The following is a 23,449-nucleotide window of genomic DNA, read 5'->3' as shown; positions in this document are numbered from 1 at the left end:
TGTGGAGCTAGAGAAGATTACAAAGGTAGCCAGGAGTGAGGCCATGGAGGAATTTGAAAACAAGGATGAGAATTTTAAAATTAAGACATTTTATGAGGAGTCAAAGGAGGTCAGTGAACGTACAGTTTCAGGGGAATTGGATTTGCTTGGAGTGAAGACATGAGCAGAGTTTGAGATATCCTCAGGTTACTCTGTATTTTGTGGTAAATTATGATTCTTTCATGTATCAGTAATACTGGCAGGGAGATTTGCTCAAGCTACTTGGGAGGATTTAAATTAGTAAGGGGGGGGGAGGGGGGGGGGAAGGAAGAAATGGGACCCAGGGAGATAGTGAGGGATGAGATCAAACTGGTACAGTTGAGAAAAGGAACGAGTCAAACAGTCAGGGCAGGCAGGGACAAAGCGGAGAACAAGGCAGGACAGATAAATTAAACTGCATTTATTTCAAAGCAAGAGGCCTAACAGGGAAGGCAGATGAACTCAGGGCATGGTTAGGAACATGGGACTGGGATATCATAGCAATTATAGAAACATGGCTCAGGGATGGGCAGGACTGGCAGCTTAATGTTCCAGGATGCAAGTGCTACAGGAAGAACAGAAAGGGAGGCAAGAGAGGAGGGGAGTGGCGTTTTTGATAAGGGATAGCATTACAGCTGTACTGAGGGAGGATATTCCCAGAAATGCATCTAAGTTAGTTATTTGGGTTGAACTTAGAAATAAGAAAGGGATGATCACCTTTTTAAGATTGTATTATAGACCCCTTAATAGTCAGAGGGAAATTGAGAAACAGATTTGTAAGAAAGTCTCAGTTATCTGTAAGAATAATAAGGTGGTTATAGTAAGGGGTTTAAACTTTCCAAACATAGATGGAGAGGAATTTGTTAAGTGTGCACAAGAAAATTTTCTGATTCAGTATGTGGATGTACCTACGAGAGAAGATGCAAAACTTGATACTGGTCACTGTTGGGAAATAAGGCAGGGCAGGTGCCTGAGGTGTCAGTGGGGGAGCACTTTGCGGCCAATGACCATAATTCTACTAAATTTAAAATAATGGTAGGAAAGGTTAGACCAGATCTAAAAGTTGAAGTTCTAAATTGGAAGAAGGCTAATTTTGATGGTATCAGGCAAAATCTTTCAAAAGCAGATTGGGGGCAGATGTTCGCAGGTAAACGGATGGCTGGAAAATGGGAAGTCTTCAGAAATGAGATGAGTGTCCAGAAACAGTATATTCCTGTTACGGTGAAAGGAAAGGCTGGTAGGTATAAGGAATGCTGGATGACTAAAGGAATTGAGGGTTTGGTTAGGAAAAGGAAGGAAGCATATGCCAGGTATAGACAGGATAGATCGAGTGAATCCTTAGAAGAGTATTAAGGCAGCGTATATTTAAGAGGGAAATCAGGAGGGCAAAAAAAGGGGACATGATAACTTTGGCAAACAGAGTGAAGGAGAATCCAAAGGGTTTTTAGAAACACATTAAGGACAAAAAGGGTAACGAGGGAGAGAATAGGGTCATTCAAAGGTCAGCAAGGTGGCCTTTGTGTGGAGTCTCAGGAGATGTGGGAGATAAGAGTATGTTGCATCAGTATTTACTGTGGAAAAGGACATGGAAGATATAGAGTGTGGGGAAATAGATGGTGACATCTTGAAAAGTGTCCATATTACCGAAGAGGAAGTGCTGGATGTCTTGAAATGCATAAAAGTGGATAAATCCCCAGGACCTGATCAGGTGTACCCTAGAACTCTGTGGGAAGCTAGGGAAGTGATTGCTGGGTCTCTTGCTGAGATATTTGTACCATCGATAGTCATAGGTGAAGTGCCGGAAGACTGGAGGTTGGCTAACGTGGTGCCACTGTTTAAGAAAGGTGGTAAGGACAAACCAGGGAACTATAGACCAGTGAGCCGGACATTGGGGGTGGGCAAGTTGTTGTAGGGAATCCGGAGGGACATGATGTATTTGGAAAGGCAGGGACTGATTAGGAATAGTCAACATGGCTTTGTACGTGGGGAATCATGTCTCACAAACTTGATTGAGTTTTTTTGAAGAAGTAACAAAGAGGCTTGATGAGGTCAGAGTGTTGGGTGGGATCTATTTGGACTTCAGTTAGGCATTCGACAAGGTTCCCCATGGGAGACTGATTAGCAATGTTAGATCGCATGGAATACAGGGAGAACTAGCTATATGGATACAGAACTGGCTCAAAAGGTAGAAGACAGAGGGTGGTGGTGGATGGTTGCTTTTCAGACTGGAGGCCTGTGACCAGTGGAGTGCCACAAGGATCGGTGCTGGGTCCACTACTTTTCGTCATTTATATAAATGATTTGGATGTGAGCATAAGAGGTACAGTTAGTAAGTTTGCAGATGACATCAAAATTAGAGGTGTAGTGGACAGTGAAGTAGATTACCTCAGATTACAATAGGATCTGGGCCAGATGGGCCAATGGGCTGAGAAGTGGCAGATGGAGTTAAATTCAGATATATGTCAGGTCCTGCAGTTTGGAAAGGCAAATCAGGGCAGGACTTATACACTGAATGGGAAGGTCCTAGGGAGTGTTGCTGAACAAAGAGACCTTGGAGTGCAGGTTCATAGCTCCTTTAAAGTTGAGTTACAGGTAGATAGGATAGTGAGTGTTTGGTATGCTTTCCTTTATTAGTCAGAGTATTGAGTACAGGAGTTGGGAGGTCGTATTGTGGCTGTACAGGATATTGGTTAGGACACTTTTGGAATATTGCATGCAATTCTGGTTTCCTTCCTATTGAAAGGATGTTTTAAAACTTGAAAGGGTTCAGAAAAGATTTACAAGGACGTTGCCATGGTTGGAGGATTTGAGCTATGGGAGAGGTTGAATAGGCTGGGGCTGTTTTCCCTGGAGCATCAGAGATTGAGGGGTAACCTCAGAGGTTTATAAAATCTGAGGGATATGGATAAGGTAAGTAGACAAGGTTTTTTTCCCTGGAATAAGGGAGTCCAGAACTAGAGGGCATAGGTTTAGGGTGAGAGGGGAAAGATATAGAAGAGCCCTAAGGGGCAACTTTTTCACACAGAGAGTGGTACAGGTATGGAATGAGCTGCCAGAAGAAGTGGTGGAGGCTGGTACAATTAAAACATTTAAAAGGCATTTGGATGGGTATATGAATAGGAAGGGTTTGGAGGGATATGGGCCGGGTGCTGGCAGGTGGGACTAGATTGGGGTTGGATATCTTTTCGGCATGGAAGAGTTGGACTGAAGGGTCTGTTTTAGTGCTGTACATCTCTATGACTGTATAACTATAGATCATATAATCTGTTATCGTACAATTTTCTGTTGGACACACAATTAATACATAATCTTACAAACCTCAATTACAGGCAGAGACAAAACCTCCAATTACTGGGGAATGGGTTGGAGGTTCATTACCTCTTTCAGTCTCCCGCTGGTGAAAGTTGGTGAAAGCACACTTCGGATTCTCTTCCAATGGTCATCTTCAACCACCACCATGGACTCAGCCATTGGTCTACTTAGACCAAAGTTCTACAGAAAAATTGTCAAGACAACCTTCTGTTTTACTTAGATTAGATATTAGATTCTATACATATCAATTTATCAGCAGATTTCTGCTAAAGCCGCAATGAGTATTTACGTTGAATAGGGGAGGGGCAAAGGGTGAGATGGTGTAGGGAAAACAGAAAGGGGTGTGAGGAAAGAGCAGCAATCAGATCCCACTTTTCCAGATGCAAAATTTCAGCATTGCACCTCAGCTTCGTGATTGGAAACAATCAGATCAGCCATGACCTCACTGAGTAGCAAGGCAGGCTTGAGGGGCCAAATGGTCTGTTCCCTATTATCTTATATTCTCATCCCATATCCCAGTTGTGTTTGGTAAGCCTGACCTTTGTCCTACATGTCATGAAATCAGAACACCAGATGGAGAAAATCAGGCAACTAAGTTACATTCAAGGTAAGGCATTTCCAAGGCGGGTTTCAATAATTCAGGAAGAGAACAAGAGTTTATTCTGGTCAATGTAGTTCAAAGCTTACCTGTCTATTGGTGAACAAGGCGTAAAATTCATTGATGAAGATGGTTTTAATTAGGTCAGGGTCCACAAGGGATAGAATGGGCCGGCGTCCATCATAGATACTAAAGGAGAAAAAAAAAAGTGTCAGATGGTAAATCTGAGCTTTAAATCAGGGAGAGAGAGAAGAGAGAGAGAGAGAGACTTGTTGTGGATTATGGTTGGGATTTGGGGCAGAAAGGAGCAGTAGAGAGATATAAAGTGGTTGACATTATTCTAATTTGGTTCAACTCCTCACAAATCTATTTCTAAATCCACATGCTGTCCTGTATGTTTAAGTCAAAAGTGAATTGGTTGAATTTATGGGGGTTAAATTCCAATTGTGTGCTGGAATAGATTATAAACTTTATAATTGACAGAAGAACATGGAATTTTAGGAACAGGACATTAGCATGGCAAGGACAGGCCATAAACAGCTAACTACAGAAAGTACTGATATTTCAATTGGTTTTCATCAGCTTCCTCCCCCGTCTTCCTCTCCTCTCCTTTCCTCCACTCCACTCCACTCCGGTTTTCAATGGGTTGAATTCCTGTGAGAGACAAGGATATTCTCCCAGAAATGCTCCTTTGCTCCACAGGTGGACAAAATTCAGCCAAATCTACTGCCTAAGTTCCAGCAACAAAATGAGTTAGTCCCCAACTGAATGAGACTTCACTCCATACTTCCTTTATTGGATGGAAATAGGTATGAAATGTGTTTGAAACAAAGTAGAGTGAATGTCATCAAAATCAGTGGGAGTGCATCATTGGAACCATTTGTCAATCTGAATCTTCGTTAAAACGAATTAATTGTATTAAGGTTGCCCAGAAATTGCACTCACAATGTCACTAAAGAGAAATAATTGATTACATCAGTGCAATGTCTGTTTGGAAAGCTCTTTACTATTACACTGGTATTATTACCTGTACACCACATCCTAGGCTGCACCGTATGACTGGAGTAAAACGGATTTTTCAAAGATAATGATCAAAACTTTCACAAACAGCACTAGTTGATTAAATGCACTTACCCCCACGTCTTTCCATATTTCTTGTAACATTCTGTGTCAAACCCAAGCAAACCCTGGCCAGGAAGAAAACAAAAACATCAGCAGGTCCTTTGGGTCAGTGCCAGTGTTTATGCTCCATATGAAGTTCGCCCCGTCTTATCCAGATCCCTTTCTATTCCATTATCTGTCATGTGCTTGTCCATTCCTTCAACCACTCTTACATGCTGGATGAAGGCAGTTGCTGTCAGATGCGCACCTTCCCAGTGTTTTCTCCAGGTCGAAATGTTACATATCTCAAAACAGCCGGGAGCCTCTAAATACACAACTGCTCCCACTCCTTCCTGAATTCCCCTCCTTCTCTTGTGGTATGTCGGATGTACCTTCTACATCCTACAGAGCCTTACTTCCCCAGATCCATCATAGATTGGGTCTCTGGATGAGCTGCTAGATTGGGAGAGAGGGAACCTGTCACTGGAAGAGCTGGAACAACAGAATCAGCGAGGAAAGCTGCTCATCCGATTACAACTCTGCACCATCTTCCCCACCTTCCATTTCTCTGTTCAGGACAACAGGGGATCCATAATGTGAGACAATATAGTAGAGTGTGACCTTTCCTGAATTTCCCCTTTCTCCCCCACCCCCTCTCCATTTTCACTATGCTTTAAAAAGTTTGCAAATTCACCTCCCATGTGTTTTGAACCTTGATCTCTGCTCAACCAAACACAGGCTTGGGAAATGTCTCTCTCATCACTTGGTTTAAAGAAGAAACAGCACTAAGGCAGACTGGTTCAACAACAGGCAGAATTCTAAGTGGGGTTCTTTCCATAGATAAGAAAAATTGAACATACCTTTCCATAACGTAGAAATGTTCCAATGAATGGTGGTGGCCTTGGGCCTGGAACACCAAGCTGTCTAAAAAACTTATATGGTAAAACTCTGTACCTGCAAAGTAAGTTGGTTACAAAATCTTAACAAACAATAAACACATTGGTTATGAGCTAAATCAAACAAATTCCCATTAATAGTTCCATGAAATAACTTTTCATTTAAACTCCAATCTTCCACATAACACATCAACACTAAAACATGGAGATATTTTTGAACATTTCCAAAGAAGGTTCAGGAGTGAGAGAGTTCTGGACACAGTTGTACATTGCGTTTGTTTGCTGAAGCATGGACTTTCTTAGTGTTTGTTCCATCCTTTCAGGCAACATATTCCAGATCATAGCAACTTGCCACTTTCCCCATACTCCTTTCATTTATGCCCTCTGGTTACCAATCCTTCTTTCAGTGGAAAGAGTTTCTCCTTACTTACTACACAAGGACCTTTCATAATTTTGAAAACTTCTATCATGTCTTCTCTACTTGAAGGAAATCAATCCCACCTTCAGTATTGCTCTTTAAATCCATAACCTTGGATCTCACAATCAGTCTTGGTTGCACCACTTTACACATCTCTGCACATAGGAGGATCCAGACATCAAAGCTGATAGGTGTCAAATAATGCGTCAGTAAATAACATTCAAGCAGCAAGTGCGAGGCAATGTCCATCACCAACCAGACAGTCCTGAGAAGGTGTATCGGGTATGAGCAGGTAGGGAAAGAGTTAAGTTCTGAGTTTTGTGAAACAAGACGTTCAGCTAAGCATAACTCAGATCAGCTAAGAACTTACAGTTACCAATGGGGTGCTGGAGGCAAGGGTAATGGGTTAACAAGGTGGAAAAGCATCATTATGTAGAGCCATTTAACAATATTGGAAGCATTCAGCATGCAAGGTCAGCTAACAAGGGGGAAAGTATCCATTGTATGAATCCAGTTAACAAGGTTAAAAACATTCATTGTATAACAGGAAAGGGCTTTACTGGAGAAAGGTGAATTATAACAATATTAGGCAGGAACTGGAGAATTGTGATTGGAGGCAGCTGTTTGAGGGTATATCAACAGTGGACATGTGGGAGTATTTCAAACGGCAGTTGGTAAGAGTTCAGGGGTAGAAAATTCCCTGTGAGAATAAAGGATAGGAATGGCAAGTTACGTGAACCTCGGATGACCAGGGATATTCTGACCTTGGTCAAAAAGAAAAAAAAAGAAGTCTGCATGGAGGTTCTAGAGGATGAGAACTGACAAAGCCCTTAAAGTATATGGAAGGTTGGACAGCACTTCAACAAGGATTTAGAAGAGCCAAAGGGATCATGAAAAGTTGAGAGCAAACATGATTCTGGAGAATACAAAGGGTTTTATACATAAAACTAAAAGCAAGGAAAAAGGCAAAGGAGGAAATCTGTGTTATGACTGAGAAGAGATAGGTCACGTCCTAAGTGAGTACTTCGTGTTGGTATTCGCCAAAGAGAAGGAATTGGTGGAGGATGATCTCAGGGAAGGGACTTTCAAATTTCTAAGCCAAGTTGATATTAAAAAGGAAGCGTGTTGTGCACCTCAAAAAGTATTAAGGTAGATAATTCCCCAGGCCCTGAAGCGATCTATCCCAGGAGGGAATGTTGGGGGAAGCAAGAGAACAAATTGTTGGAGCATTGATGGACATCATTGTATCTTTTTTGATCACAGGTGGGGTCCCAGAAGACTGGAGAAGAGCCAATGCTGCCCCATTGTCTAAGGAGGGTAACAGGGACAGTCCAGGAAATGACAGCCCGTGACCCTCACAAAGATGGTAGGGAAATGATTGGGAACAATTCTCAGGGAAAAGATCTATACATATTTAGAAGCAAATGGACTTATTAGTGTAGACCGCATGGTTGTGTGTGGGGAAGGTCGTGCCTCATTAACTTGATCAAGTTTTTGAGGAGGTGACGAAGATAATTAATGAGGGAAAAACCATTGATGCTGTCTGTAGGGACTTCAGTAAAGCCTTTGACAAGTTCCCTCATGGCAGACTCTTATAAAAGGTGGGGTGAGCTAGCAAGATGGATACAGAACTGGTTTAATCATAGGAGACAGAGAAGCAGTGGAAGGTTGCTTTTCAGAATGGAGGGTTGTAACTCATGGTGTTCCCCAGGGATTGCTGTTCAATGTCTACAGAAGTGATGTGGAAGAAAAACTGTGGCTGGTGTAATTCGGATGTTGCCAGACGATACAAAGATCGGTGGAGTTGTGGATAGTGAAGAGGACTGTACAGAGGTTACAGTTGGAGGCATGGATAGAAAAAATAACAGATGGAGTTTAATCCACACAAATGTGAGGTGATGCATTCCAGTGAATGGCAGAACCCTGAGCAGTATTGAAATGCAGAGGGATCTAGGTGCGCACGTCCATAGATCACTGAAGGTTGCAGCACAGGTAGATATGGTAGTAAAAAAGGCCTATGGCATGCATGCCCTACATTGGAAGGGGCATTGAGTGAAAGGACAGGCAAGTTATGCTGCAGCTTCATAGGACTTTAATTAGGCCACACTTGGAATATTGTGTGGAGAAAGTGAGGACTGCAGATGCTGGAGATCAGAGCTGAAAATGTGTTGCTGGAAAAGCGCAGCAGGTCAGGCAGCATGCAAGGAGCAGGAGAATCGATGTTTCAGGCATAAGCCCTTCTTCAGGAAGAAGGGCTTATGCCCGAAACGTCGATTCTGCTGCCTGACCTGCTGCGCTTTTCCAGCAACACATTTTCAGCTTTTTTTTTAGATTAGATTACTTACAGTGTGGAAACAGGCCTTTCGGCCCAACAAGTCCACACCACCCCGCTGAAGCGCAACCCACCCATACCCCTACATCTACCCCTTACCTAACACTACGGGCAATTTAGCATGGCCAATTCACCTAACCTGCACATCTTTGGACTGTGGGAGGAAACCGGAGCACCCGGAGGAAACCCACGCAGACACGGGGAGAACGTGCAAACTCCACACAGTCAGTCGCCTGAGGCGGGAATTGAACCTGGGTCTCTGGCGCTGTGAGGCAACAGTGCTAACCACTGTGCCACCCACAATATTGTGTACCAGTTTGAATCATCACAATACCAGAAGGATGTGAATGCCCTGGAGAGGGTACAGGAAAGGTTTACCAGGATGTTGCCTAGGTATGGGGGAGTTTAGCTGTTAAGAAAGGTTGGATAGACTGGGTTTGTTTTCACTGAAATACAGGAAGTTGAGGGCCAACCTGGTAAAAACTTATAATATGAATGGTATATAAAGACTGGAAAGTGTGAAGCATTTTCCCCAGTGTGGAGAGGTCAGTTGCTGGTGGATATAGATTCAAGGTGGGTTGGGGGCGGGGGAAGCTGTACTTTAATAGAGATGTATGAGGCAGGTTTTTCACACAGAGGGTGGCATGTGACTTGAATATATGAACCGGAAGGGAATAGAGCAATATGGATACTGTAAGTTGTGACGATGCTGTTCCTTTAACAAGGTTATGCTGTCCTGGGTATTTTTTCTTCAGAGAGGTCGTAAAAAACATTGACTCTGAAAAGTCTGAGTTTGAAGGGTTTTATGGCCAATTTGATTGTGGCTAACAGATACTGCCTGAGGCAAAGGGCTTTCAAATTTAAAAACAACTTGTAGAATGAAAGGGGTGTGGCCAGTTCTCCCAGCTCAGTTTTTCCCTGGTTTGATTTGTGTTTTTTTAAGCAGTTTGGCTATTCACTGAAAGCAGTCATGTAGTTTTGAGGCAGCTGATCCAAGAAACAGTTACATGGAAGAGGGTGTTCCATGCTGCCTTCTCTATCCTATAAAACCCTGCATTTGATTTTACCTATTCTTACCAAGTGGTGTTTATGGGGATTGTTGCAGAAATTTGGAACAACATCATTAGGTTAGTATAAATCTGTTGAACTTTCAGATAGGTTAACTTTGCTAGGTTTGCTCGCTGAGCTGGAAGGTTCATTTCCAGACGTTTTGTCACCCTACTAGGTAACATCTTCAGTGGGCCTCAGGTGAAGCACTGCTGAACATTCCTACTTTCTATTTATATGTTTGGGTTTCTTTGGGTTGGTGATGTAATTTTCTGTGGTGATGTTATTTCTTGTGGTGACGTCACTTCCTGTTCCTTTTTGTCAGGGGGTGGTAGATGGGGTCTAACGCGATGTGTTTGTTAATAGAAAAAAAGGGAGAAAGAGGATAGGAAGGGAGAGTTTGAACTTCAGAAACTGGCACTTAGACAGGGAAGCCAGCTTAAAAACGATAGTGATGAAAACTGAAGGTAGCTAACTGAGGATGAACAAACCCATTGTAGCTAAAGGCCTGGTGAGAAACTGTTGAAATGTATTCAAGCATTGCTGAAATTTGATGAGAAGGTTGTGGAATCTGTTTTCATCTCATTTGAAAAGGTAGCTAAACAAATGTGATGCCAGTGACTGTGGGGTTTGTTGATGCAAACAACGCTTGTAAATAGAGCTAGTGAGGTATTTGCATCACTATCAGAGGAGACATCTGGGGTGTATGAGGTGTTGAAGAAAGCCATCTTAAGTCATATGAGCTTGTGCCAGAAGGCTACAGAAAATTTTTCAGGAATCTAAGAAGAAACCCTGGTCAAACCTACATTGAGTTTGAAAGGATCAAACAAAGTAATTTGATAGGTGGATAAGGGCATTAAAAATAGAGCAAACTTATAATGTTCTTCGAGAGATGATTATTTTGGAGGAGTTCAAAATTTACTTCTTGAAGTAGTGAGAACGTGTGTGGAAGAGCAGAGAGTTAAAATGTCAGAGTAGTAGCTAAATTGGCTGATGATTATGAGTTGGCCCATAAAACAAAATTTGGCTTCCAATATCAATTTCAGTCCGTCAGGGAAAGAAATTGGGGGAAAAAGAGAAAGCCTCATATGGAAGGGGAAAGGTAGATCTCAGTGAAGGTCATAAGGATAACTTACCACAGGGTAAAAAGGAAACCCTTGAAGGAGAAAGCTCAGGTGTTTTCACTGCAATAAAGTAGGCCACATGAAATCACAGTTTTGTTGGGTTACGAAAAGTACTGGGAAGCCAGATGTAGGAAGACAGGATAAACCAGTGAATTTTGTTGGAGTGGTAATGAGGCTAGAATGCACCAGAATGTACAACCTGGTCAGAGGTTGGTTAAGGAGGAAGTGTCAGATCTTCTTAAACCATATACCTGCCAAGGTAAAGTTTATTTGCATAGGCCAGGAGCAACAATTAAAAACGTTACAATAATAAGAGAAACAGGATCCTCTCAATCTGTGACATTGAAAGATGAGAAGATCTGTACCTCTGAAGGACTATTACCAAAAAAGTATTCGTAACAAGAAATGCTCAATAATATAACGTGAGGTCAGAGTGCCCACTGAAGAGTGGAAAGTTGTGGTAGCAGTACTGGACAAACTCTCAGCTCCAGGAATATAACTTGTCTTTGCTACTGATATAGTCGGTTCACAGCTAGGAGTGCTGCTATTGTGGTTGAAAAGCCAGTGGAAATTCAGGCAACTGAACTATTGCAGGACACATTATTTCCTGCCTGTGCGGTAAGGAGGTCACAAAGTCACCAGTTGAAACAGCAGAGGCCAAGAGTATAGATAAGAAAGTTGACATGGAATTAGCAGAGACACTGTTTGATCAGATGGCTGACACAAATCAGGAGCAGATAGATGACAATGCAGACATCTTCAGGTCAGACAAATTAACTAAGTTACAGCAGAAAGATGCTGAAAATGTGTTGCTGGAAAAGCGCAGCAGGTCAGGCAGCATCCAAGGAGCAGGAGAATCGACATTTCGGGCATGAGCCCTTCTTCAGGAATCTTCAGCCCTTCCTGAAGAAGGGCTCATGCCCGAAACGTCAATTCTCCTGCTCCTTGGATGCTGCCTGACCTGCTGCGCTTTTCCAGCAACACATTTTCAGCTCTGATCTCCAGCATCTGCAGTCCTCACTTTCTCCTCTACAGCAGAAAGATGTAAGTTTAAAGCAATTGTATCAAAAGACATGCATAGATGCAGGAACAAAGCTCAGACAAATCTGAAATGGACATTCCTCACATTAAATTGGACAATGAGGAAGTTATCAAAAATTGGCATAAATTGAGTTACCTTCCAGAGGAAAATTGAAATGATCTGAAAGAGTTATTACTATCACATGGGGAGATATGTGGAAATAAGCTGGGATGTACTAACCTAATTTTGAATGATGTAGGTATGATTTTGAATGCTGTTCCGATCATGCAATATCCTTATAGGCATAACTCTTTAAAGTTGGCACAGGTTCAAAAGGAGATTGAACACATGCTCCAAGGTGACTTAATTGCAGTGAGTTACAGTGACTGGACAGTGAGTTACAATGACACCCATAGTAATGGTGCCAAAACTAGATGGCACCCAATGGTTATGTGTGGACTGCTGCAAAGTCAATGCAGTTACAAAGACTGATGCATATCCAATTCACCGTTTGGAAGACTGTGTTGAAAAAGTGGGACAAGCAACTTATATTTCAAAGTTGGATTTGTTTGGAGGATACTTGAGAAAGTCTATAGCCTTAAAACTGTTCTTTAAACACTTAGAATAAAATGTAATACTGAATTATAGAACACATTTGTTGCACACTAGAAAATAAGCCAACAGGCAGGGAGGGTCAGGCCACAAAAAGGGGAACCCAAATTATGCAGAAGATAAAAACATCTGTTCTCATCAAGTGATATCAGGTTGCTCTAAGGCAATTAAGAACATTTGCCTTAACATCAGTGAATCTGCGTAAACAGGACAACAAGTGATAACATTCATGGCTGTTCCCTTGTGAAATTAATGACAGTGTTTGATTCTGACCTCAAAACTCGGCATCATCAAAAGCCTTGTAATTAACGGTCAAGTCCTATCAATTATAATGGATTCTTATTACCCTTGCAATCTAAGCAGACTCATTGGGGAAAATATCTTTCTGTTACAAGTCCCTGACTTTAGAGTTCAAAGGACACTGGAGAGAGAGAGAGAGAGAGAGAGAGGAAGAGAGCCCATTTTAGTGCCGAAACTGCCAGTAGAAAATTAACACTTTGTGCTTACTTGCAGTGGATTGAACTTAATTGCATTTTAATACTTTATGATGATTTTGAGTAGCCATTACTGGTTATGAAATGCAAACTCTGGGAAAGATAATATTCATTAAGCTTTTACTTACTTGCTGTTCTTACAGACCATGACTGCCCCACTGTCAGTTCTAACTAATCAGATCTTAAGTCTTATTTGAATTTGAATCACAACCCTGAAAAGAAAGCATGTTTAATTCGAAGACTAATGATTCAGTTTAAATACAACCTTACAGTAACATTTCAGCCTCAGGTATAGAATGATTCTGTGTTTAAGATAAAAAGGAGTCTGCTCCTAACTTAAAAATTATTCTAATCCTAACACTGAAGGAATTCTGACACAATCTGTCAGGAAGCCATTTTATGATCAAAAGTTTGCCCTCTTTGCTGAGAAGCCATTTTGTGAAACAATGGTATCTGACATGCGAGCTGTGAAAGGTTACCTTTTGAACTCTTCCAACTAGTTCAGACTGGTACCTCTTTATGATAGGACCTGATCTTGGCAGCAGATGCCTAACTTGGTTGGGTTTGTCTTTCCCGCCTCAGGGCCTGTAGGAGTGATCAGTCAAGTGCACACAGACCTGTCAATTAATTTCTTCTCTTTACAAATTATTGTCTTTCACTGTTATTTGTCTAATTAAGAACATGCAGAGTTTTTGTAAACTTTTTGTATAAAGGAAACTACTTTGTCACAGTAGAGTAGCCTGCTAGGTATCTTGAAGAGCTGGTGCCCTACTCTCCTGGGTTATTAGAACCTAATTAGTTTGGCTTATAGGTATCAGTGTTATTTGTAACAGTGATGCTATTGGTGAATAAAGGGAATGACTAAAATTAAACCAAACTGTCTGTAAAAGGTTTTTTTTATTACAGATTACCAAAGAGTACAATCTTCAGGATGAACCAAGAGAGGATTTCAGGTTGAGTCCACAAGCGATTCAAGATTAGAGTGGTGCTAGAAAAGCACAGGTCAGGTAGCATCTGAGCAGCAGGAAAATCGACGTTTTGGGCAGGAGCCCTTCATCAGGAATGAGGGGTTAGGGTTAGTCCTGGGTTGTCTCGAATCTTTACTTTAACATATTAACAGGTACCTTTGTCATTAAGAGCTCAGGCAATTTCAGCATTTGTAACACCGAATGGACTGTATCAGTTTAAAGTCATGCCATTTGGTATGCAAAATGCACCAACCACACTTCAGAGATGAACCAATAAGTTCATTGCCGGATTACCCAATTGTGTTGAATGAATTGATTACCTGGTGATTTTTAATCAAACAGGAACACTTAAAAGATTTATCAGACTTGTTCGATCGACTTTGGTAGGCAGACTTGGTGATATACCTGGCTAAAAATGAATTTGCCAAAACCCGAGTCACTTTCCTAGGCCATGTTATAGGACATGGACAAATGGCCTCACGGAGTGTAAGAACAAAGATTAGATTACTTACAGTGTGGAAACAGGCCCTTCGGCTCAACAAGTCCACACCGCCCCGCCGAAGTGCAACCCACCCATACCCATACCCATACCCCTACATCTACCCCTTACCTAACACTACGGGCAATTTAGCATGGCCAATTCACCTGACCTGCACATCTTTGGACTGTGGGAGGAAACCGGAGCAAACCCACGCAGCCACGGGGAGAATGTGCAAACTCCACACAGAGAGTCACCTGAGGCGGGAATTGAACCCGGGTCTCTAGCACTGTGAGGCAGCAGTGCTAACCACTGTGCCACCATGCCGCCCACAAAGGTAATTGGTGAGTTTCCCATCTTATCAACAAAAAGACCAGTACTCTGATTTGTGGGATTGAGTAAATTTTATCAAAAAATATACCAAATTTTAGCAATGTGGCTGCTCCACTTACTGAATTGCTAAAGAAAGACAAGAAGTTTCAGTGGACAGCAGACTGTCAGAAGGCATTTCACAGCCTGAAAGCGGAGTTAACCACTGTCCCAGTATTAGATACACCTAATTAAACAAAACCGTTCAAGGTGCCTGTCGATGTAAGTAATGTGGGTGTCAAGCTGTGTCCTTACAAAAAGACAACAAGAAAATAAAAAGACCTTTTGGGTATTTCTCCAGGAAGCTGAACATTCATCAGCAGAAATATTCAACAGTTGAGAAGGAAACTTTAAACTTGGTGTTGGCATTACAATGTTTCAATGTTCATGTGACCAGTAACGTATCTAAGTCAAATCATATATACTGGTGTAACCCATAGATGTTTGTGGAGAAATTTAAGGACAAAAATGCCAGAACCGTTGAGATGAAACTTGTTGTTATAGCCATTCAATTTGAAAATTGTGCACGTGGCAAGAAAACATGATTGTCAACACATTGTCAAGACCTGAATGAGAAACAGAGGAGTTCAGTGGCAGGAGTAAGACAGACTGAAACAAAATGTAGTTGTGGATGTTTGCACGATTATTGTCAATGTAAGATATGGTTTTTGTAGTGTACCAACAATTTAGTAAAGGGTTTTAAAATGAAGCCATCTTTTGATATTGATTGTTCAAGCAAGAGGGGTGTCCTTCTTTCCCTGAGAAGTCATAAAAGACACAGTCTCTGAAAAGTCTAAGTTTGAAGGGTTTTAGGGCCAAGTTGACTGTAGCTAATAGACACAGGAATTTGAAAGTGTATCATGGAGTTGGTGTAATCTGTTGGGTTTTTGGACAGGTTAAGTTAATCTGTATTCCGCTCTCTTTTGTTTGTGTTTCATTCGGTAACCTTGGAAATAAATTCTGTTTTGTTTAAAACTATGTGGTTTGACCAGCTAGTCTCTCCTGGAATATCCACTTTACACCTGATAAAAACAACTAGCAAAGTTAGGGTCTGGGCGACTTTCTTGAAATGTTTTGAGGGGGTCTGGCCTGGTCCATAACAAATTGAAGACTGTTTGAGTACGGAAGGGCAAAGTGTGTCAGCACAGGCTTGCAGGGCTGAAGGGCCTGTTCCTGTAATGTTTTGTTCGTTGTTGTAAAAAGAATGTTCTAGAAATTCACAGCTGATCTTGGAATAACTGTTTGGGTGAAGTCACAGCACAGAAACAGATAAGTGAATTGTTTTAAGTGTGGCCTACAGAAAGTCTACAGTAGTGAGTAGAGTGAGCTCTTTCTTGATTATAGTTTTTTGAGATATATGTCTCTTGATTAAACTTAAAATATAAGCCATAACTATTAAATTTAACCAGGAGCAGTGTTTTTTGGAGGAATAAGACGGTGTTATTTTCTGGATCTGTAGATTGTGAAGGAGCAAAAATGACCATTAGTAGAGTGATATGCGCTTCTTGTCAGATGTGGGAGTTTAAGGAGAGTTACGGGTTACTGTGGATTATATCTGCAATAAATGCTGTTGGTTGCGAATCATATCAGATTGAATGAATGGGTTGGAGAGACAGAAGCGATGAGGAATTTGCAACAGCAATGGTATGTGATGGATGGCAGTTATAGGAAGGGGAAATGTCGCAGATACAGTCACATAGATGGGTTAACTCCAGGAAAGGTAAGAGAGATCGGCAGGTAGTGCAGGAGCCTTCTGTGGCTACACCCATTTCAAACAAATATGCTGTTTTGGAAAATGCAGGGAGTGATAGATTCACAAGGGAACGTAGCACGAATAGCCACGTTTCTGGTATTGAGACTGGCTTTAATGCAATGAGGGGTACATTGGGTTCTAAGAGATCAAATGTGTTAGGGTGCTCCCTAGTTCGAGGTACAAACAGACATTTCTGTGGCTAGCAGTGCAAAATCAGAAGGGTGTGTTGCTTCCCTGGTGCTAGGATCAAGGATGTCTCAGAGAGGGTGCAGAATGTTCTCAAGGGAGAGAGGGGCCAACAAGAAATCATTGTCCACATTGGAACCAATGACACAGGAAGGGAAAAGGTTGAGATTCTGAAGGGAGATTACAGAGAGTTAGGCAGGAATTTAAAAAGGAGGTCCTTGAGAGTTGTAATGTCTGGAGTATTCCTGGTGTTACGAGCTAGTGACGGCAGGAATAGGAGGACAGAGCAGATGAATGCATGGCTAAGGAGCTGGTGTATGGGAGAAGGATTCACATTTTTGGATCATTGGAATATATTTTGGGGTAGAAGTGACCTGTACAAGAAGGACAGATTGCACCTAAATTGGAAGGGGACCAATATAGTGGCAGGGAGATTTGCTAGAGCAGCTTGGGAGGATTTAAATTAGTAAGGTGGGGGGTGGGACCCAGGGAGATTGTGAGGAAAGTGATCAATCTGAGACTGGTACAGTTGAGAACAGAAGCGAGTCAAACAGTCAGGACAAGGTAGGACTAATAAATCAAACTGCATTTATTTCAATGCAAGAGGCCGAACAGGGAAGGCAGATGAACTCAGGGCATGGTTAGGAACATGGCACTAGGATATCATAGCAATTACAGAAACATGGGTCAGGGATGGGCAGGACTAGCAGCTTAATGTTCCAGGATACAAATGCTACAGGAAGGATAGAAAGGGAGGCAAGAGAGGAGGGAGAGTGGCATTTTTGATAAGGGATAGCATTACAGCTGTGCTGAGGGAGGATATTCCCGGAAATACAACCAGGGAAGTTATTTGGGTGGAACTGAGAAATAAGAAAAGGATGATCACCTTATTAGGATTGTATTATAGACCCCCTAATAGTCAGAGGGAAATTGAAAAACAAATTTGTAAGGAGATCTCAGCTATCTGTAAAAATAATAGGGTGGGATTTCAACTTTCCAAACATAGACTGGGACTGCCATAGTGTTAAGGGTTTAGGAGGAGAGGAATTTGTTAGGTTTGTACAAGAAAATGTTCTGATTCAGTATGTGGCTGTACCTACTAGAGAAGGTGCAAAACTTGACCTATTCTTGGGAAATAAGGCAGGGCAGGTGACTGAGGTGTCAGTAGGGGAGCATTTTGGGGCCAGCGACCATAATTCTATTAGATTTAAAATAGTGATGGAAAAGGATAGACTAGAGAAAGGCCAATTTTGACGGAATTAGGCAAGAATTTTCAAAACCTGATTGGGCGAAGATGTTCATAGGGAAAGGGATGGCTGGAAAATGGGAAGCCCTCAGAAATGAGATAACTAGAATCCAGAGAAAGTTAGGGTGAAAGGAAAGGCTGGTAGGTATAGGGAATGCTGGATGACTAAAGAAACTGAGGGTTTGGTTAAGAAAAAGAAGGAAGCATATGTCAGGTATAGACAGGATAGATCAAGAGTGTAAAGGCAGTAGGAGTACACTTAAGAGCGAACTCAGGAAGGCAAAAGGGGACATAAGATAGCTTTAGCAAATAGAATTAAGGAGAATCCAAAGGGTTTTTACAAATATATTAAGGACAAAAGGGTGACTAGGGAGAGAATAGGGCCCCTCAAAGATCAGCAAGGCAGCCTTTGTGTGGAGCCACAGAAAATGGGGAGATACTAAACAAGTATTTTGCATCAGTATATACTATGGAAAAGGACATGGAAGACATAGAATGTGGGGAAATAGATGGTGACATCTTGAAAATGTCCATATTACAAAGGAGGAAGTGCTGGATATCTTGAAATGTGTAAAGGTGGATAAATCCCCAGGACCTGATCAGGTGTACCGTAGAACTCTGTGGGAAGCTAGAGAAGTGATTGCTGGGCCTCTTGCAGAGATATTTGTATCATCGATAGTCACAGGTGTGCTGGAGACTGGAAGTTGGCTAATGTGGAGCCACTGTTTAAGAAGGGTAGTAAGGACAAGCCAGGGAACTATAGACCAGTGAGCCTGACGTTGGGGGTGGGCAAGTTGTTGGACGGAATCCTGAGGGACAGGATGTAGTTGGAAAGGCAAGGATTGATTAGGGATAGTCAACATGGCTTTGTGCGTGGGGAATCATGTCTCAAAAACTTGATTGAGTTGTTTGAAATAACAAAGAAGATTGATGAGGGCAGAGTGTTGATATGATCTATATGGACTTCAGTAAGGCGTTTGACAAGGTTCTCCATGGGAGACTGGTTAGTAAGGTTAGATCTCATAGAATACAGGGAGAACTAACCATTTGGATACAGAACAGGCTCAAAGGCAGACGACAGAGGGTAGTGGTGGAGGGTTGTTTTTCAGACTGGAGGCCTGTGATCGCTGGAGTGCCACAAGGATCGGTGCTGGGTCCACTGCATTTTGTCATTTATATAAATGATTTGGATGTGAGCATAAGAGGTATAGTTAGTAAGCTTGTAGATGACACCAAAATTAGAGATCTAGTGGACAGCAAAGAAGGTTACCTCAGATTACAACAGGATCTTGATCAGATGGGCCAATGGGCTGAGAAGTGGCAGATGGAGTTTAATTCATAAATGTGAGGTGCCGCATTTTGGGAAAGCAAATCTTAGCAGGACTTATACATTTAATGGTAAGGTCCTAGGGAGTGTTGCTGAACAAAGAGACCTTGGAATGTAGGTTCATAGCTCCTTGAAAGTGGAGTCACAGGTAGATAGGATAGTGAAGAAAGCATTTGGTATGCTTTCCTTTACCAGTCAGAGTATTGAGTACAGGAATTAGGAGGTCATGTTGCAGCTGTATAGGACATTGGTTAGACCACTGTTGGAATATTGCATGCCATTCTGGTCTCCTTCCTATCGGAAGGATGTTGTGAAACTTGAAAGGGTTCAGAAAAGATTTACAAGGATAGTTGCCAGGGTTGGAGGAACTGAGCTACAGGGAGAGGCTGTACAGGCTGGGGCTGTTTTCCCTGGAGCATCGGAGGCTGAGGGGTGACCTTATAGAGGTTTACAAAATTATGAGGAGCATGGACTTGATAAATAGACAAAGTCTTTTCCCTGGGGTGGGGGAGTCCAGAACTAGAGGTTTAGGGTGAGGGGAAAGATATAAAAGAGACGTAAGGGGCAACTTTTTCACACAGAGGGTGGTACGTGTATGGAATGAGCTGCTAGAGGAAGTGGTGGAGGCTGGTACAATTGCAATATTTAAGAGACATTTGGATGGGTATATGAATAGGAAGGGTTTAGAAGGATATGGGCCAGGAGCTGGCAGGTGGGACTAGATTGGGTTCGGATATCTGGTTGGCATTGACGCGTTGGACCGAAGGGTCTGTTTCCGTACTGTACATCTCTATGACTCCAAGTCCTCTTCAAAACCTGCCATAGCAAGAGAACAGTAAAAGTGACATAATTTTAAGTAGCACTCAAAATCCTCTGCAAATGGTTTATTCCCAATCTTGCATTTGTTGTTATCAGACGAGGTTAAGACAGCCGTTAAGCATCAAAATGTGAGCCTGGGTACATGTTGGGGAGATGGATCAGGACAAGTTGTTTAAAAAATAATTTTAACCACCAAAATGATTAGCATCTTCTTCAGTGGCAGGTTTTAGAACATGGGTAAGGGAATATCCTACAAACCCATGGTGGTGTCTTTTATTACAGAGAAATGTAGTTTAATATTGTGAATGCTTCCCTTTGTTCAGAAACTGGAAAATACAGAACAAGTCTTTTAAACAAAACCAACTCCAGATTTCGACATCTTCCCTTGCTGCAGTTTAGTGTAAATGCTTTAAATGCAAAGTTTCAAATTCACCTGCCGAGATTCACGTCTGCCCCCAAAGTGGAAACTTGGAAAACAGTGGTGAAATGATTTAATTCCTGCCACACACACAGAGTTCAAACACACAGACCACCTGGTGACAAACTTTCCCCGTTAGCGACTGCAGGTGAACTTTGTGACTGTTTTGTCCCATCGTTGGAAGCTGGACGAGGCGATAAAGAGATCCCGCAGACACTTACCAGGCCAGCAGGAGCAGGAAAGTGATGAGAAGGATCCAGGTCTGGTCGGACAGAGCGGCCCGGATCGCCCCCAGACTCTCTGCAAAAAGGACTTTTTTTTTAATTTCAAAAATATACTTTATTCATAAAATGATTTGATGGTCTGTACATTTGATCATGCCGTACATATGTCCACATTTACAAACATAGATTCGAATTTATCCTTGTCATTTACAATCCTGTGCATTTTTCAATCTTGTACAAATATTTGGCTGAGGCATCAGCAGAGCCCAAAAACGTCCGCATGGGCCCCCTGTTCTTCTTTAGGCAGGCCGATCTTACACGGTGGTCTTTCCCCACCGCGCCTTGGCGGCAGCTGCCCCAAGCTTCAGCGCGTCCCTCAACACGTAGTCTTGGACCTTGGAATGTGCCAGCCATCCCGAGATCAAACAGCAGGCAGCAACTGTGAGCAACCTCAGCTAGTGCTGGCTGTGTTTATAGGGAGTGGGGGGGAAGGGCAGAGAGCCAGAGGGCGGGATCAGGATTGCTTCATCACACCAAACTATCAATGTTCAACACTCTAACTGATATTTGCAAAATCAGGTGATGAAACATCGCGTGCGAACAAGGTGTCTTAATCTTTTCATAGATGGATATTTTTTAAGCAACCTGCTCAGATATTATGACATATCTCGGGAGTCTTGAAAGCAAGCCTAAAACATCGCGTGCGAACAAGATGCCTCTTTTAATCTAACTCTGAGTAATCCAAGTTCATTAAAATGCCCAATTTAATAAAACCCACATCATAGGACAGAACACAAATGTGTCGCTGCGTTGACTTACCTTCCGCTTCCTGTGTTTCTTATTCAGGAGAAGAAGGGCTTATGCCCGAAACGTCGATTCTCCTGCTCCTCGGATGCTGCCTGGCCTGCTGTGTTTTTCCAGCAACACATTTTTCTAGTCAGGAGAAGACCCTTGGAATTAACTTTAAAAGGGAAGAAGACAAAAATAACAAGTAACTACAGGCCAGTTATCTTAAATCTGTTATTGGGATCTGTTATGATAAAGGGAGTGTAAAACAGAGCATTTAGAAATATATCATCTTCAAACAAAGTCAGCAAAGCTTCATGAAGTGGAAATCATGTCTGATAGATGTGCAGGAATTATTTGAATAGGTAACAAATGTGATAAATTAAGGGGAAGCAGTGGATGTAATATATTTGGATTTTCCAAAGGTCTTTGGTCAGGTGCCACACTTAAGGCTACTTCATAAGTGCTCATGGTGTTGGAGGGAGTATATTAGCATAGACAGAGAATTGGCTAACTGGCAGATGACAGAGAGTTGAGATAAGGGGGACATTTTCATGAAGGCAACCTGTAACTATTTGGGTGTCAGGGTCACAATGATTTGCAATTTATATTGAAGACTACCATCTTTACCTGGTCTGGCCTACATGTGATCCAGACCCAAAGCAATGTGGTTGACTCTTAACTACCCTCTGGGCAATTAGGGATGGGCAGTAAATACTGAGTAGAGTGAAAAAAGAGAGAAAAAGCAAATGTACTTTATTTAGCCCTATTTGCATATGACACAAAAATAGTTAGAAGGCAAGCAATGATGCTGACGGAAAGAGTCTGCAGAGGGCTATAGTCAGGCTAAGTGAGTGAGCAAAAACTTGGGAATCAGTGGGGAGATGTGAAGTCACGCACTTTAAGAAAAGGGGAGCTGAATACTTTTTAATGAAGAAAGCCTCCAAAGGCCAGCAGCAGAGAAGAGGATGGTGAACTTGTGAATTCCTCACCACAAAAGGTTATTAAGTCTGAGTCATTGAGTATATTCCAGGCCGAGCTAAATTTTGAAATAGTAATGTGATCAAGGATTCTGGGGAAAAGGTGGGAAAGTAGAATTGAGGTTTCTTCAATCAAAACATGATCTTGCTGAATAGTGGAGCAGACTTAATAAGTTGAACGGCCTACTTCTGCACTTTACGTCTTACAGTCTTTTTATAGGAACTGTTGCCTGCTTTCTTGTTCACCAGCCCTCTGATTCTGACACTGGGCTTATGTTGTGGAATGTGGTGTGGTGGAAAACACAACAGGCAGATGTTTCAGCAGCAAAGAATACTATAAATCTATTGATAACAAGTGAATTTAATACATGTGCAGCAAAAGGAAAAAAAAATAATGTTTCAAACCCAACTATTGTGGATCGAAATCAAATGTCTGAGACACGTCTGGCAGTTAACTTGAACCCCAGTGTAGATTAGAGTGGTGCTGGAAAAGTCGAGCAGGTCAGGCAGCATCCAAGGAGCAGGAAAATTGATGTTTCGGTAAGGAGCCCTTCATCAGGAATGAACACAGCCCAGTGTTGATATTGTGAGTTTAAGACCGCAGTGTGTAGTGGTTGACTGATGGGTGACAGAGAAAAGAGAGAGATAGGGAGAGAGGAAAACAAAATTTGCTAATCCCAGAATCCTACCCTGCTTCACTGGGGATGCCCTACATGATTGGCCCCAAAGCCCACCTCCCATTATCCTAACTAACCAAGCTGGGACAGAGGATCGATGACCTTGGGCCACCCTGGAGTTTGAACACAAGCCTGGCTTGCTATCGTTCACAGTCTCGTGTTGTAGGTGGGCTCTGCTGCTGACCACGAATGCTGATTTTTCCTCTTGTCCTGGATGTTGGTGGGTGTTGCTGGTGCTGCTCCAT

The 23,449-nt window shown here is 42.2% G+C and overlaps 1 pseudogene; it reads right to left on the bottom strand.

Annotated features, from left to right (window-relative positions):
- The window catches only part of LOC140464784 (cytochrome P450 3A40-like), a 38,418-nt pseudogene extending 14,969 nt beyond the window's left edge, over positions 1 to 23,449 (bottom strand).

This window comes from Chiloscyllium punctatum, chromosome 40 (genome assembly GCF_047496795.1).
Source record: "Chiloscyllium punctatum isolate Juve2018m chromosome 40, sChiPun1.3, whole genome shotgun sequence".
Taxonomy (NCBI): Eukaryota; Metazoa; Chordata; class Chondrichthyes; order Orectolobiformes; family Hemiscylliidae; genus Chiloscyllium; species Chiloscyllium punctatum.
This window is presented reverse-complemented; position numbering and strand designations above follow the sequence as displayed.